The following is a 17,668-nucleotide window of genomic DNA, read 5'->3' on the forward strand; positions in this document are numbered from 1 at the left end:
CTTTTTATTTTTTACGCCTCTCTGTTTTGCTTCTACCGAGAATTGCTGCCTATTTTTCCGAATCTGTGACACATATCAATCCTGTTTTGGTGTATCAACTGAATCCCAATCCATCTCTACGTCAAACTCCGACTAAAACTAAGCCCAATCATCAACAGAACCCAATAAACTTCCGACGCCTCTGTTTGCTTCTCCCGGCTTCTCTAGCCCAATTCGTTCGGTCCAATCACTTGTAGCAACCCTGTTGTGCTCTAACATGTCCAGCCCAACGAAAATCCGAGGTTGAATCTCCTTAAATCGTCCCAAGAATGCGAACTCTAATATGAGTCACTTCTGCCAAAATTTGCCGCCAAATTCAAAATTCAAAAGGTGAAGGTGACCTCCCCCTAGTAATTAGGTTACCCCTTATCCAGGTTGTTGGGGTCCGCATAACACTTGTCCCTTGGAAGCCTTTAGTAATTTTTCTGGGATGTTTTCAACACTTTTTCGGGGTTCCTCCGGGGTATTTCTGGGGTGTCTCTGGCATACTTCTGGGATGCTTCTGGTACGTTATCTACGGAGGTTCAAATGCCACATTTTGAGCCAATTTCGCCGCAAAAGATTATTTCTCCAAAAACACCTACAAAGACATAAAATAACCAAATAAGTACACAATCGAGCACTAAAAATATATACAATTGGGACAAATTAGACACATAAATGCGTCTATCAAACATCATCTTCTTCCATCTCATCCTCCGCTTCATATTCCTTTCTCAACCATTCATAACTCGAAGGATCTCTTTTCTTTGATTCTTCCGCCAATTTCCTTGCTTTTCTATTTCCTACGTACCTATTTTTTTTTGGTAGAAGGCCTCCCCTTACTCTTCCCCTTTGGTGGTTCCTTGATATCATACCTAAATTGCGGATATACGAAATCTCTCAAGTTACTCAACCATATTTTCCTTTGGCCTTGGCTTAGTGTAGCATATTTCTCGGCTAGAGCTTGACCAATCTCGGTATCGGCAAACGTTCCACCAAATTGTTGATCAAAAATTGTTTCAGGGAATGATAATTGTTTCGAAAAGGGATCAACATCTTGAATCGGGATCACTTTGTCTTGGTATGTGGCTATAACATGCCGACATGGGAGTCTCAAACTTGTCATGTTTGGACAAACACACTCTTCTTCATAATCCCCCAATTCATAATGTTGTACTTCATACATTATCTTATCAATAGCGCGGTGCGAAACTTGATGTGTAATTCTCCTTAGCCACTTATTTTCTAACCATTTGGTGTGTTGTTTACTTCGGCTTTTTTCAAAAGACTCCGTAACTATATCGTGATCACGGCGGAAATACGAATCCATGGCTTAGAATAGCGTAACTAACCCACCATTACAACTATGAAGTTTCTTTTTCAACCGGTTGTGAGATGACTCCGCCGTACTTGTAGCTTGGTTGTCATAGTGCCTATATTGGTTAGTGAACGCCGATACGAACTTCTCTTTGTGCGGATCCAACCAATTATCCAACAAATACTTCACAACACTTGGATAACCTATTTTTCAATGAGCCACTAACATACGAGCTTTATCCTCATATTCATCCACGGTGATATAATAGGTCAAGGCTCTCCACTCCGTTTTGAAACTTTCCCATTTTAGTTCCGCCAACTTGTCATCCTTCTTAAATTTCTCTTTGTCATACTTTTGTTGATGTAACGGTAGTTTATTTATTCTATCCATTTAGCTTTTTTTGGTTGGACGGACAAGGCGCATGCACTTAGTTTCAATACTTTTCCACAAGTGGAACGTGCAAAGAAGGTTATGAGCTTCCGGGAAAACCCTCCTTATTGCATTCAACAAAGCTTGTTCCTTGTCGGTAATAATCACCTTTGGGGTATATCCCTCTACGTAGAATAGCTTCACTTAGTTTAATGCCCACACATAGCTCTCTTCGAGCTCATCTTTCAAAAAGCAAAAACCAACACTAAAAGGAGCATTGGTAGAAGTTTGCCCGACAAAGTTCAACAACGACATCTCAAACTTGTTGGTTTTGTATGTGCAATCCATTAGAAGGATTTGATGAGATCACCGTGCCAACTTCACAAACTCAGGATTAGCCAACAAAAGATGTCTTATTCGTCCTTTCTCATCATCATCGTGGAAAACCGAGTAATTATTCGCCTCCCCCAAATGCCTTAATTGCTGCATTTCGTTCCTTTGTTCCCATTTCTTAGCCTTCAATTTTGTTCTTGCATTGTATATGTTAGCCAAAGTAGAAGCATTTTGTGGGTTTCTTTCCTTTAAGTGAGCGAGGATATCAACGGGCTTCATACGAATTTGTGTCAGTGACTCTACGATCTTCTCTTCTTCTTCGGTAAGGCGTCCATCATACGAATGTGATAGCAAACTCTCCGGTATAGGGTGGTTATGACTACCGCATACAACTTTCTCCAAAAACCACCTTTTTGCCGCGTTCCTTTTAAATTGAAGCTTGAAGGGGCATCGGGTCTTCTTAGTGAACGTAGTTTGCTTCCTCTTTGCCTTTGCTACTTGCAAGGTACCCTTTTTTGCATGACTTCTATGTTGTCCACTACACTCGCAAACCATTTGAAAGGCACTTTCACTAGTGGTACCATTACAAACTACGATACACGTAATCAACTTGCCTCGTTCTCTATCCCAATGCTTTGGATCATCTTTTTCCTCCCATGTCTCTTCGGTTAAATAGTGAGAGCTAGAATCTTCGGTGAGAAGTTTATTTGATAAAGGTTGTTCATCCATTATGGGAGGTACATCCACGATCTGGACAACAATATACCCACATTAGTCTAAACAAGGCAACAAAACGAAAACATATATAAAGCTACGGTTGGACACGACATAGGAAACACCAACCGTAACAGAGATACGGTTGGTAACTACAATCATTTAGAAACTGTAACTTAACTCCGGTTGATAATGGTCCTCCAGTAACAAACCGTAAATAGGGTGAAATGAAAATGAAAACAGACAGAGAAATATACGGTTGGTAAAAACACAGATAACAAACCGTAACCAAGTTACGTTGGTCTCGATTTACACATTACCAACCGTAAAGAGTGCAGTAAATACTGCCATGCACATGATGAGTTACGGTTGGTAACCATTGAAGGACATATCCAACCGTACTGGACTTACGGTTTGTCTCGAAAATTTTCTACCAACCGTAACTGGTGATACGATTGGGTTTTTCCCCAAATTGAACCAGTTACGGTTGGTATTGGATACTTTACGAAACGTAACATACAGTTACGGTTGGTGACTAGCTAATTACCAATCGTAAGTTCTTCTGAAATTTTTAAAAATTTGATTGTTTTTATGTTCTTTAGAGAATTTTAAGCAACAAAAAGCTATTGAGAACTAGTTTAGAAGTATACCTGGTGATTTTCAGTACTGGGTTCTTCACTGTATTGGATAATTTCTTCAATTGGTTGAGATTGACCTTCACTATGGGTTAAAACATCTCTACCATCTAACAAATACTCCATATCAGGATCTCCATCAAGAGGTATGTAGTATTTGTTTTCTTTATCGTATAGAGATTCACCCATCTCAAATTTGCCACTGGAATCACTCATTTTGGTTGAGTGAATCAAAATCTAGGGTTTCACAAATATCACATAAGTTTTCTTTTTCTTCTCCTCTAAACTTTTTTTTCTATAACTCTAAAAATCTTATTTTAGAGTTATTATAAGTGAAAATTAATTAGCAACACTAATCTTGATTATCAACACTAATCTTGATTATCATCACTAATCTCGATTATTAATAATAAGGGTTAGTTGATCATTTCCATATTTTTTTGATAAGGGACACTTGAATTACCACCTAATAACTCTTTTGTCTTATTAGATTTGCCGCCACTCCAATGGAACCACCGTCCATTTAACAGGATTGTTATTTAAAGTGCATACGAGAAATATCATTTGTACTTGACAACTTGATCCGTTAAGCTTTTAACTTGTGACCGCTAGTAGGCACGATCTTTTCTATGGCTTTTTGAATATCGTCCCTGTCCCTGTCCCTGTCCCTGTCCCTGTCCCTGTCCCTGTCCCTGTCCCTGTCCCTGTCCCTGTCTCAATGGAGGTGAACTTGACGACCTCATCTTTAAATGAGGTACAACGTACACATGATGGGAGTGAAAATCTATCTTATGTCGACATTGAAAAATGAAAATCTCTCTTACGAAGGAGCTGCAAAAACTTAGGAAAAGAGAGCAAAATATTATATTATGTGGTTGTTGAGACCAATCATGCTATTGATAAAGGAAAAGATGGCAAATATTATATTATTTGGTTGTTGAGACCAATCATGTTATTGATAAAGGAAACCCTGAAGAACGTGATATTCATAGTACAATGAGTTAGGAAAACTCCTACGGGGAATAAAATAATCCATAAGTTTGTGATGATTCATAACATATGGATTCATAAGATATGGACCAAAATCAGAGTGATTAGGCTTATAGTTAAATCGTCTAGTTTCGGCTACCCATTTATGAACAATGTTTTTATACACGGTATGGTTACGGATATGTTAATTATATTTCAAAGATTTATTTAACGATGGATATTATTTGCTTGGTTTTTGAAAAAGTGGGGATACAACAATCATACCCAATATTTCGCTTAGCAATCTGTATGGACAAATTCCAATATACTTTCTAGAGAATCAACTAGACAGTCAGACTCAATCTAGATAAAAGTAGGGCTTTTTACAAAAATAGGCCTGTTTTTTGGTGCTTTTCAAATCTAGGCCACTTTTTTTATTTATTGCTAGACTAGGCAAGTTTTGACCAAAAGTGATGGATAGAAAGTTAGCACCGTTAGGTGTAACTAAAAAGACCTAAAAGTCCTTTGTATCACGATTCAAATCCCAATCATAATAGTCAGTTCATACATTTCATTGGTTCCTTGCTTGCAGGACCAACACATACAACCAAATAAGATTCATCAACTCTTAACCAAATTCACATAAGTCGTCGGGTCTAAATCAAAGAAACCCCAAATTCATATGCAACCTATCTTCTACTCTTTATTATCATCGTTTAAGTGAACCTTGTACATAACTTCTCAGCTTGTAACCGAGACTCCCATGAGTACAACCTTGTACCACTTTCCCAAATATCATCGTTCTCTTCTCCACTCAGATCACACCACCATTTCTCGTTACCGTACCTTTGAGAACCATCTCCACCAGTTGTTACATCTCAACTAAATAACCAATATTCCATGTTCACACCAAATAGCATCAACAACCAGTTTCAAACATCTTGAGACCCAAATATCGCATACACAGGAACCCCATGTCTCTTCTCACAGTTCAATCTGTAGACAATCCCTCCTCCAAGAAGAACCAGCATCTAAAGTAAATGTTTGCTGCCAAGTCATTCTCCATCTCAGCCACACATACATCACCACTGCAATTCAATCAGTTACGGCAAGACCTGATTCTTCTCAACATCAACCAAGTACCTTCTCGCAGCAAAATCAAACCAGCCAACAACAGGACCAACTTCACTTTCCATTTTGTCCATATATTGACCAACAATACTTTATGCTCGAGCCAACACCTGCAATTTCACTTCTTGACTACTAACAGTTAGGAGCAAAGCTTGCTTTCATCTCCATGCATTAACGACTAAGCTTCTGATGGCCACAACCAACACCAAACTGATAGTAGATAGACCACTGTCATCAGCACTTCCTACCCACCGTCTATGTCTAGACCAACCAATTCTCGTCTTCGGTCACATCTGCAGATTAGCCGTACGCCCACCATTTAATCAAATCCAAAATTGGGCAAGAGAAATGTGGTAGAATGACTATTAATTTATCAAAACTTACAAAAGAAAAGGCAGGGAGAAGTGACCAGACTATTTGAATTACTATGAATTCATAGCCACTGCGCTTGTATCTTTTATTGATCAAAACAATTGCGCTTGCATCTTCCCCATTTCTAGCAAATATCAATCACCAGTTCCTCCACTGCAATTCATATACCCCTACAAAAGCTTGCAGCAAGATCATTACATTACATCCACTTTTAATCCCTTATTCACAGTAATAACAACTTCAACTAGCACCCAGACATTTCCTCAACCATGTTAAGTGCACGACTTGCCGTATGCAAAGATGAATTGAGTGTGTTCTTCTAACCCCTGTCTCATCTCCTTGTCTGTAATTAATCACGAATTCAAAACAAACCCATATTTCCTACACCTTTAAACACTCATACTCTGTACCATTTAGTCCCCATTATCAACCTCAGCAACAAATTGTTCTTGCCAACTTCTAATTCTTTCATTACCAACAACCACATTCCCATCCTAATTAATCTTCTTCTGAGAATTCACTTCACCCTTCTCCTCAAATCGCTCCACTGCAACCTCACTCCCATCCTTGATTGAATTAGTACGAATACCAAATGAAAATCTAATGGATTTCCTGCTGTGATTATCGATAGAAATGAAAACCCTTATACACTAACTGGAATTTTTGCTCTCAAAGTGTATTTTGATAGTGAGGTTTTGGATTATTTTCAGTTTGGTTTTGTGGTTGGTTCAGAATTTGCTGATTTTGATCTTCTCGGAGTTTCAGTGATGCCTTTCATCTCTAACTCTCTTGATTTTTGTCTGGTGAGCTGCTTCAGTCTCGATTCAGAGAAGGTTAGATATCAGAAATCATAGTCGTTCGAAATCACCGAGATTTGGATTAGGCTCTCAGATAGCAACACGTGGACATCTTATCTAGTGTGACTGACACACACGTGTGAAGGACATTTCAGTAATCTTACCACATGTATGAGATCTCCCTATATGATATTTTGGCGAGATATTGACAAGTCAACGCGATAAATTGACCGATATGGTTAAAGTGGATGGAATCCATTTAACTTGCCTAGTTTTGCAAGAAATAAAAAAAGTGGCCTAGAAATGAAAGTGAGGGTCCAAACCAGGCCTACTTCTGCATATAATCCATAAAAGTATATATCAAAGAGTTTATATCTCTATCTCTCAATTTGATATATACTCAAGCAAATAGAAATCTGTGAGTCTTTATCAAATACTAGAGAGATAACTTGGATGGTACCAAAGACCAATATCCAAGTGTCAATCAATTTAAATCATCAACCAAAAGGTCGGATATTTTAATTGATTGAACAACGCACAACCTGTGATATTTCAATTATATTACAAAATATGATGCGGAAAAGAAATAACGCAGACACCATAATTTTGTTAACGAGGAAACCGCAAATGCAGAAAAACCCCGGGACCTAGTCCAGATTGAACATACACTGTATTAAGCCGCTACAAACACTAGCCTACTCCAAACTAACTTCGGTCTGGATTGTAGTTGAAACCCCACTCAATCTCACACTGATTCAAGTTACAGTTATGCTCTTACGCCTCTGATCCCAGCAGGATGCTACGTACTTGATTCCCTTAGCTGATCTCACCCACAACTAATTAAGAGTTGCTACGACCCAAAGTCGAAGACTTTAATAAACAAATTTGTATCACACAGAAAAGTCTATGGTAATAGATAAATCCGTCTCCCACGAATATACCTACGAGTTTTGTTCTGTGTTTTGATAAATCAAGGTGAACAGGAACCAATTGATAAACCGGACTTATATTCCCGAAGAACAACCTAGTATTATCAATCACCTCACAAAAATCCTAATCGACGCAGCGAAAAAAGATATTGTGGAATCACAAACGATGAGACGAAGTGTTTGTGATTACTTTTCTATCTTGCCTATCAGAGATATAAATCTCGAGCCAATTATTACAATCGTACTCGTAATGATAGAAGATGCAAGATCAGATCACACAACTACAAGAAAAGTAGTATCGGTCTGGCTTCACAATCCCAATAAAGTATTTTAAGTCGTTAACCTGGTTTTAGAAAAAGAAACCAAAGGTTAAAGGAGAATCGACTCTAGTTATGCAACTAGTATCACATGTAAGGTGCGGGGATTAGGTTTCCCAGTTGCTAGAGTTCTCCCTTATATAGTCTTTCAAATCAGGGTTTGCAATCAATGTTAGCTTGGTAACAAAGCATTCAATATTCACCGTTAGATGAAAACCTGATTAGATTCAAGCTAATATTTCTCAACCGTTGGATCGAAAACTTAGCTTATTACACACAAAAGAAATGTCCAATTTTGGGTTTACGAACCGTTCCCAAATATTAACAGTTGTTGGTTCAACAATAGTTAACCAAATGGTTAGCCATATGATTACTTTCATATCCACCATATTCTTCTTCACCATAACTAGTTCAAATGACTCAAATGAACTAGTTAGAGAGTTGTTCAATTGATTAGATCTTATGTAACTACACAAGACACAATCGAAGCAAAAACGGTTTGATTCACTCGAATCGGTTCATGAACTTTATAGCCACGGTTTGCAAAAACATTCCTTAGTTTATATAAACATGAGTTTAAGGACAACCGGTTTTAGATATAACCTTCTCAAGTTCGCGGACTTAAGCTCACGGAAGGAGTTCACAAACTCCAGCAAAATATTCTCGGCTCGAGAACTTCCGCCAGTTCGCGGTCTGAGTTCACGAACTTGGCTCACACCACATTCCGTTTATCTTGATCAACAAAGTTCGCAAACTTTGGTTCAAGGAATAAGGACTTATACATATATGTGTTTCCACAACAATGCTTATATCCTACCAATGATTATGTAATCTAAACTCTCATTTCAATCAATGAAACATTCTCATAGGACGTTATATAGCCGTTATTCACAGACCATTTTTCGTCAGGGCAATTTCCAAAGTGATTGAAACATAACATGACATTCGTCACTAGGTAAAGATGAATTTGGCAAAAGCGAAAGCTTACCAACACATATTTCGAGAAATAGATAGGCGAGTTGAACTCGGTCGAAATAGCAAATGTGTATAATGAAAGTCTATACATCATCACGACTTTTGTCTCAAGAGTAGGAGATAGAATAGATAGACTTTTGAGTGACATATAAGTTCAAGTCTCCACATACCTTTTAGTCGATGAAGATCCACCAGTTCCTTGAGTAGTCCTTCGTCTTGTTTGATGATTGCCATGGAGTCTTGAGCTCAACTACACTTTCCATCCTAGTCCGATACCTTTAGCTATATAGGCTAGAAATCAAGACTTATAGTTTTGATCACTAACATTGACAAACATGCTTGAGATAGCAACGCATGCAAGTTCGATCGAGCAATGCTCTAACAATCTCCCTCTTTGTCAATTTTAGTGACAAAACTATTAATACATATGGAATACAAAAAATAAATAAATTAACTTTTGTACCTCCTATTCCACATGCCTAATCTTCAACATAACTCGAAATCTTCGTCACTTCCTAGTACTCCAATGATCCCAAAGGTTGTAAGTTTAGCATCATCGTTATTGAAAATCCGTAGCTATAACAACGAGAAAACAATAGTTCTCAATCATTGTTATACAATGTCATAGTATCATTACACATCGTCAAAGTCCAGTGTATGACAACTTTAACAACAATACTATGGTGATATGTATCAGTCCCCCTTAGTCAATACTCCATCTCACATGGAAACCACTCCCCCTTACATAATGATCCGAAAACCATATGTATTTGTAATGTGAACTACATATTAATTCTCCCCCTTTTTGTCAATAAAATTGGCAAAGGTACAAGAACGGGATCCTAATGAAATTTCCGAAAGAGACATTTCTTAACCAAGATAAAGCAAAAGTATATCATCTTATTTAGATGCAATCATAAATCCGAAGCTAAATGCATTCATCAAGGAGTTTGTAAAGATACAAGATAACCCCTATAATATTCCAGAGCCGCACTCCCCACAAATATTTGGCAATTAAACACAAGTTCAAAAGAACTCTCCCCCATAAAATGTCATTCCCGAAAGAACAACAAGTGCGACCTTAATTTCGAAAGAAAATAAGGATTTCTTTGGACATAACAAATCACATACAAGTATGAATTTGAATCCAAAATATTCAATTAAACTAACCACAAGAGAACCCATGATTAATTTAATTGACAAGTGCTCAACATAAATGAACTTTATGGAGACTTAAAATATACAATTAGATGAATCACAAGAGAACCCATAATTAATCTAATCGAAATACACAATCAAACTAATCACAAAAGTAATCAATTTAATTGGTCATGCTCGACATAAGAAAACTTACGGAGCAGCAACTAAATAACCAAACAAGATGATTAATTTAGTTGAATATGCTCGACATAAAGTACCTCACGGAACAACAACACTGTTAGAGCATTGCTTGGTCGAACTCGCATGCGTTGTTATCTCAAGCATGTTTGTCAATGTTAGTGATCAAAACTATAAGTCTTGATTTCTAACCTACATAGCTAAAGGTCTCGGACTAGGATAGAAAGTGTAGTTGAGCTCAAGACTCCATGGCAATCATCATACAAGACGAAGGACTACTCAAGGAACTAGTGGATCTTCATCGACTAAATGGTATGTGGAGACTTGAACTTATCTGTCACTCAAAAGTCTATCTATTCTATCTCCTACTCTTGAGACAAAAGTCGTGATGATGTATAGACTTTCATTATACACATTTGTTATTTCCGAGTTTAACTCGCCTATCTATTTCTCGAAATATGTGTTGGTAAGCTTTCGCTTTTGACAAATTCATCTTTACCTAGTGACGAATGTCATGTTATGTTTCAATCACTTTGGAAATTGCTCTGACGAAAAATGGTCTGTGAATAACGGCTATATAACGTCCTCTGAGAATGTTTCAATGATTGAAATGAGAGTTTAGATTACATAATCATTGGTAGGATATAAGCATTGTTGTGGAAACACATATATGTATAAGTCCTTATTCCTTGAACCAAAGTTTGTGAACTTTGTTGATCAAGAGAAGCGGAATGTGGTGTGAGCCAAGTCCGCGAACTGGCGGAAGTTCTCGACCCGAGAATTTCTGTTGGAGTTTGTGAACTCCTTCATTGATCTTAAGTCCGCGAACCCAGTCCGCGAACTTGAGCAGGTTATATCTAAAATCTGTTGTTCTTGAACTCATGTTTATATAAACTAAGGAATGCTTTTGCAAACCGTGGCTATAAAGTTCATGAACCGATTAGAGTGAATCAAACCGTTTTTGCTTCAATTGTGTCTTGTGTAGTTACATAAGATCTAAGCAATTGAACAACTCTCTAACTAGTTCATTTGAGTCATTTGAACTAGTTATGGTGAAGAAGAATATGGTTGATATGAAAATGATCATATGGCTAACATTTGGTTAACTATTGTTGAACCAACAAATGTTAATGTTTGGGAACGGTTCGTAAACCCAAAATTGGACATTTCATTTGTGTGTAACAAGCTAAGTTTTCGATCCAAGGGTTGAGAAATATTAGCTTGAATCTAATCAGGTTTTCATCTAACGGTGAATATTGAATGCTTTGTTACCAAGCTAACATTGATTGCAAACCCACTACAAAAAAATGGCATTATTGCCTCACTTCTTTGCCACACATCTACAGATTATGCAGCAACAATATATGAGTTTTAGCCACACCGCACCATAGGTGTGGCATTAAGTAACAGTTTTTGCCACATCAACCAATAGTTGAGGCAAAAGCTAACCTTTTGACTTTTGCCTCATATAATTAACCTTTTGCCTCATATAATTGACCGATGTGGCAATACATATGGTTCTTGCCACATTGATGTGGCATACAAATATTTATATAATATAATTATTAAAATTTTGCCTCCCGTTTTGCCTCCCGTTTTGCCTCACAAGTGAGGCTAAAGACGATAAAAACGCGGTTCGCACATCAAAACTAAAGTCGAATGTCACAATAAAAGGCCACGACCCCAAAGTTTTCGCATCTTCTCTCCAACCCAAAAACCTAACCCTGAAAAACGAATCTTCTGCTCGAAATTGCCGTCCTCCCAAGTCCAACTTAAACAAAAACTCATAAAAGCGGAGCAGCGAACCCTTCATGTGTTGGATTTCCAGTTCTTCACTTTCACCAACTCATCGACCAAGCCGCGAAGATACAGTCTTGAATCACACAGTTTCAAAATGAAAAGGTATAAATCTTATATAAACATTTCTCACTTATCGCTATTATCGCTCAATAGATCATTATTGAAAGTTTTCTGAATCTTTTGCCGTAACTTCAATTGATCTACGCAACACCTCTGGTTAATTTGGGGATTTTTGTTTTCTTTTCAGATTTTGGTCATTCTTTTATCTCAATCGAAATTTTGAGCAGGTCATTTTCCCCGTGTCTCTCTGAGATTTCAATTCCAGATTGGGTTTTGTTAAATCTGAGTTTTTGATGCTCTTGGTTTATTTTTATTTTTTTTGTAGGGTTTCTTTCAATGATGCAATTTGATGGAGAGTGAGTTGTAAATTGGTATTTGGGGTTTTCAATCTGTTATTATGTATCACATTTCACAGGACTGTTTTAACATCTGTATATTTGTCGGATTTCACAGGACTATTTTATGATCTGTAATTCCTTGTACTCCATTTTATTGTGTTTTGGTGAACTTGGATGATTGTTTGTAAGAATTGGTGATTTATTTGTGGTTTTGATTATTTTAATCAATTATTACATGGATTTTGATTTGTTCCATCATTTTGGGATGTATTCCTTTTGTGTTCAAGTCAAAATGAAAAATAGTTTTGTTGGTTAGGATTTTGATATGTACAAAATGTTACTCTTAACTCTTTTGCAAATACAAGTCTTAAATTTGTGGGTAAGAAGGTAGCTCTGTGTAATAATCATGGGTTATTTGGATTTACTAAAACCGGCATCAGGTGTCAAACGTATATGCATCTATGTTTGCCATAATGAATGTTATGCTTGTCATTGGGTATATTTGTTAGGGTACTGTTAGGGATAAGTTGAAGAACATGTTATCGATTCTCAGTCCTCATTCTACCTTCTTAAGTGCTTCAAGTTCACACTTTATAGAATCATGTATCTATTCTAATTCGCAAGGTTTCTACCTGTTAATATGTGTGTCATGCTTAAAAAATATGCTTGATTGACACTAGATTGTGGTGTGGCTCTGATGGTTACTTTTAGTTTAAAATTAATATTTAGTGAAATTGTTGGGTTAACAAAATAAATATGATTGATGACTTACTTTGTGCCAGCTGCATTCACAACATTTTGAATTTTTTGTTCCGTTTGTAATACTAATTTCTTTTCACAGTGCATCAACATTGAACTTCCATGCTTAATATCTTGTATTCGTGTCTTTGGGATTTGCTTGACATAATGCTGTTATATATCAACCAGGTGGTCTATTTTTCTTATGTGGTGGTTAGTAAGCTTATAGAGGAAATTTTATTGTTTTGTACAAGATGGAAGATCAACAAAATGGGAAGCAGGGTCAGAACTCTAATTCCTTAGCTACTGGAAAAACATCAAATCATTTTGTTCAATAGCATATAACATCAAAGTATTTTATTTAATATCAGGGTAACTTTCAGGACCTTCAGCTTGCCTCTTCAGACGTGGTGAGCAGCCTTACAGTCCTGGGCAGTAGCTCCATAGAATTGGTTACCATCCTTCTTACCTTTGGGGCAGTTGCATAGGACCGGGGATCACTACAGACCAGAGGAGCAACTTTCTAGACCTGGGTAACAACTCTTTGAACCTGACGAGAAGCTCTACATACCTTGGACTGATTGTAAGTATATTTTCCTCAAATTTTAATTCATGGAATATAGACAACATATTAATCAAACAAATGAGATAACTTTAAGTAGTCACAATTGTCTGTCTTTTATTATATCGCATATATTTTAGCTTATGTTAATAAGTTTTCCATTTTGCATGCCGTTCTTCCTTAAGGAATAGGACCCTTAGTCTTTGTTAGTTATTTTTTGAATGGTGACCTTCCCGTCACATTGGTTTACTACATCTTGTCTGGGCTTCGAGGGGAACAAAGAGCCACTGCTTTTTTGAAAACATATATACTGTACATTTTTTGCCCTATGTTGCTGATGTGGAGTTTCGCTAACTAGTATATTATGATATAGTCTTCACCACTGTAGACTTCCTGATAATGATTCTCTATCATTTCTTGATGTTTTTTTTTCTGGTGGTGATTTTCTTTTTTTTGCTTTCTTAGCGGGAGCGCTTTGGAATAGACGACTGGATCGGGTTTAACATGGAATAACTTTAGTTTGATGTATGAAGTTTCTCTACTTCAGAGTGGTTAATATTGAAGTCTAGAGATTGTGTAAATTTATTTATTTTTCTCCTTACGCTAAAGCTGGATTCACTAAGTATACACTGTTACATTTACATTCTGTTTAATGAAATTTGATTTCTTTCTTTTAATTCACTCTTGTGTATCAAATGCGTAATTTAATATATCAAAATGGAAAATAAAAAAAATTCTTGATTTCTGGAAACTATAATGTTCCACGAATTTGAATACAAAGCCTTTTAACAATAAATGACGTGGAAAAGAAAATACAAATGAAAATAAACAAATTTAAATAAAAAAGCCTTATGTTATTTCCTCGCCAACTGGTGTGGCAAAATATGTTTTTCAAATTATAAAATTAAAAATAATTAAATGAAAAAACCTTGTGGCAAAATATGTTTTTCAAATTATAAAATTAAAAATAATTAAATGAAAAAACCTTTTCGCCTCGTGGTATTGACTCACTGTTTGGCGTGGCAAAAAGACCATTTATTGCCACAGTGTATTTAAGGTGTAGCAATAATTTCTTGCCACCCAGGCTGTTGCCACAGCCGTGGCATAATGTTTATATGTGGCAAAATCCTTTTGCCACATGAAATATGGGTTCTTGTCTCATGAATGAGGTGTTGCAATACACCAATTTTCTTGTAGTGACCCTAGTTTGAAAGACTATATAAAGGAGAACTCTAACAACTGGGAAACCTAATCCCCACACCTTATGTGTGATACTAGTTGCATAGCTAGAGTCGATTCTCCTTTAACCTTTAGTTTCTTCTTCTAAAACCAGGTTAACGACTTAAAGATTTCATTGGGATTGTGAAGCCAGACCGATACTACTTTTCTTGTAGTTGTGTGATCTAATCTTGCATCTTCTATCGTTACGAGTACGATTGTAATAATTGGCTCGAGATTTATATCTCCGATAGGCAAGATAGAAAAGTAATCACAAACACTTCGTCTCATCGTTTGTGATTTCACAATATCTTTTTTCGCTGCATCGATTAGGATTATTGTGAGGTGATTGATAATACTAGGTTGTTATTCGGGAATATAAGTCTGGTTTATCAATTGGTTCATGTTCACCTTGATTTATCAAAAGACGAAACAAAACTCATAGGTATATTCGTGGGAGACGGATTTATCTATCACCGTAGACTTTTCTGTGTGATACAAATTTGTTTATTGAAGTCTTCGACTTTGGGTCGTAGCAATTCTTAGTTGTGGGTGAGATTAGCTAAGGGAATCAAGTACGTAGCATCCTGCTGGGATCAGAAGCGTAGGAGCATAATTGTACCTTGGATCAGTGTGAGATTGATTGAGGTTCAACTACAGTCCAGACCGAAGTTAGTTTGGAGTAGGCTAGTGTCTGTAGCGGCTTGATACAGTGTATGTTCAATCTGGACTAGGTCTTGGGGTTTTTCTACATTTGCGGTTTCCTCGTTAACAAAATTCTGGTGTCTGTGTTATTTCTTTTCCGCATTATATTTTGTTATATAATTGAAATATCACAGGTTGTGCGTTGTTCAATCAATTAGAATATCCGACCTTTTGGTTGTATTTAAATTGATTGACACTTGGATATTGGTCTTTGGTACCATCCAAGTTATCTCTCTAGTATTTGATAAAGACTCGCAGATTTCTATTTGCTTGAGTATATATCAAATCGAAAGATTGAGATATAAACTCTTTGATATACTTTTTATCTAGATTGAGTCTGACTGTCTAGTTGATTCTCTAGAGAGTATATTGGAGTTTGTCCATACAGATTGCTAAGCGAAATATCGGGTGTGGTTGTTGTCCCCCCATTTTTTCAAACATAGCTAATCATAAAAAAAATAATCAACTTGGTCGTTCAATGCTCAACACAAGACACTTTACGGAGCCTCATATTAATACAAAAAATGTGGATCAGGGAAGATCAATTACTGCGGAATGCACAAGTATTCATTCTATTTTTCATCACTATTCGCATAACGATATTTAATAGACATAATCCTTTAAAAACAAAAGATTTTAACCTACCTTCCATCAATAATTGACATAATAGGCTTAACTTTTGTATTTGTCAAAAGTATATTCATTCTTTTATCAATACATGCATATCGACATATGAAAGACTTTACTTTTGACAAGATATGGGATAGTCAAGTTCACGGACGTAAACATACAAATCCCATAAAAATATTGCAATATAAGAAACCATAAAGATTAATACTGCAAAAATCATCTTCCAAACAAGTTTAGAATTTAAACCAATAAATCTAAAAACATGAAGATGAAACCGTTGGACATAGCTATGTGTAATCACAATAATGGCTATTCCAAACTCTAGTTATTCTTCTAATAAAAACAAAAAAATAGAAGATTTACTAGATAAATAAACTCCTATAGAGAACATGATCTGAAAAACACTAGATCCGGTTAGCAACCAGAGATTGAACAAGCACGAGTTCATCAGTTCGTTTTTCAACAACTCAAGATTCCTTCTTGCGATTCCGAGTTGTTCACGAACGACTTCAAAATCTTGAAGTAGATTTCCTACCAGTTGTGATGATATCTGAACTGGTAGTTTGTTTTCATGAACAATGGCATGAAGGCATGTTATGAAAACATGATTCTCATAAAACTCGACAGTTTTCCCTTTCTTGGCTTCATCATCTTCGTTTCCTCCATTCATTGTGCATACCAAAAATTGGTAGAAACTTTTGACCTTTCAGAACAGTGTGGCAAGGGATGATACCCAAGTATATAAATAAGTTCCATGGAAAACCCTAGGTGAACTTGTACATGTTCGTGTGGGCCAAGAGTTCATGCACTGGTGGTCACAGCCTTAAGATGTGACCAAAGGGAAGGAGAATGAAGTTCAAAAGTCAAGACTAATAGTTGAGAACCAACTATTTGAAGGAAGTACACGCAAATAGGAATTTTTTTCTCAAGGATGAAGAATCATGATTATCTACAAGAGAAAGGACTGGAGCGAAGCTCAACAGATTTTAAAGATCAACAGGGAAAGAGAAAACACACAACCTTGACAGCACTTCTCAAGACACACTTCTTGAGAACAATGAGCATCCTTCTTAAATTAAAAGAGGGATGTTGTATTGGACAGTCATGGTGTATTAGGATGAGCATTTTGCTCATAAATTTTGACTTCTTCTTTTTCTCCTTCAGAAGGATTTAGAGACAAATCACATGACAAAGTTGGAGGAGTTTTATTAAGAGAGGAACTAGGAGTACCTGAGTCAATCGCTTTCCATGTTTTTTTGATGCCCCGTTTGAGTCTGTTTATGCTTACCTTAAGTTCTGACACTCGATTATTGATATATAAGCAATCTGGAGCTGAACTCTTGAAACTGCGGCCTTCTCCGGAGAGTGACAAGAAACTTGACTTTTCTTTCTTTTTCCT

General features: G+C 36.6%; 1 long non-coding RNA gene across 2 annotated transcripts; it reads left to right on the plus strand.

Annotated features, from left to right (window-relative positions):
• The first annotated feature begins 11,889 nt into the window (after positions 1-11,889).
• LOC113293424 lies at positions 11,890-14,397 on the plus strand. 2 transcript variants are annotated; one of them, XR_003332305.1, is made up of 4 exons: positions 11,890-12,120; positions 12,266-13,436; positions 13,526-13,737; positions 14,182-14,397. It is a non-coding gene; the product is annotated as an uncharacterized LOC113293424 (long non-coding RNA). The 2 variants fall into 2 exon arrangements; XR_003332304.1 differs by having other exon boundaries at positions 13,538-13,737.
• The last annotated feature ends 3,271 nt before the right edge of the window (positions 14,398-17,668 follow it).

This window comes from Papaver somniferum, chromosome 1 (assembly GCF_003573695.1).
Source record: "Papaver somniferum cultivar HN1 chromosome 1, ASM357369v1, whole genome shotgun sequence".
NCBI lineage: Eukaryota > Viridiplantae > Streptophyta > Magnoliopsida > Ranunculales > Papaveraceae > Papaver > Papaver somniferum.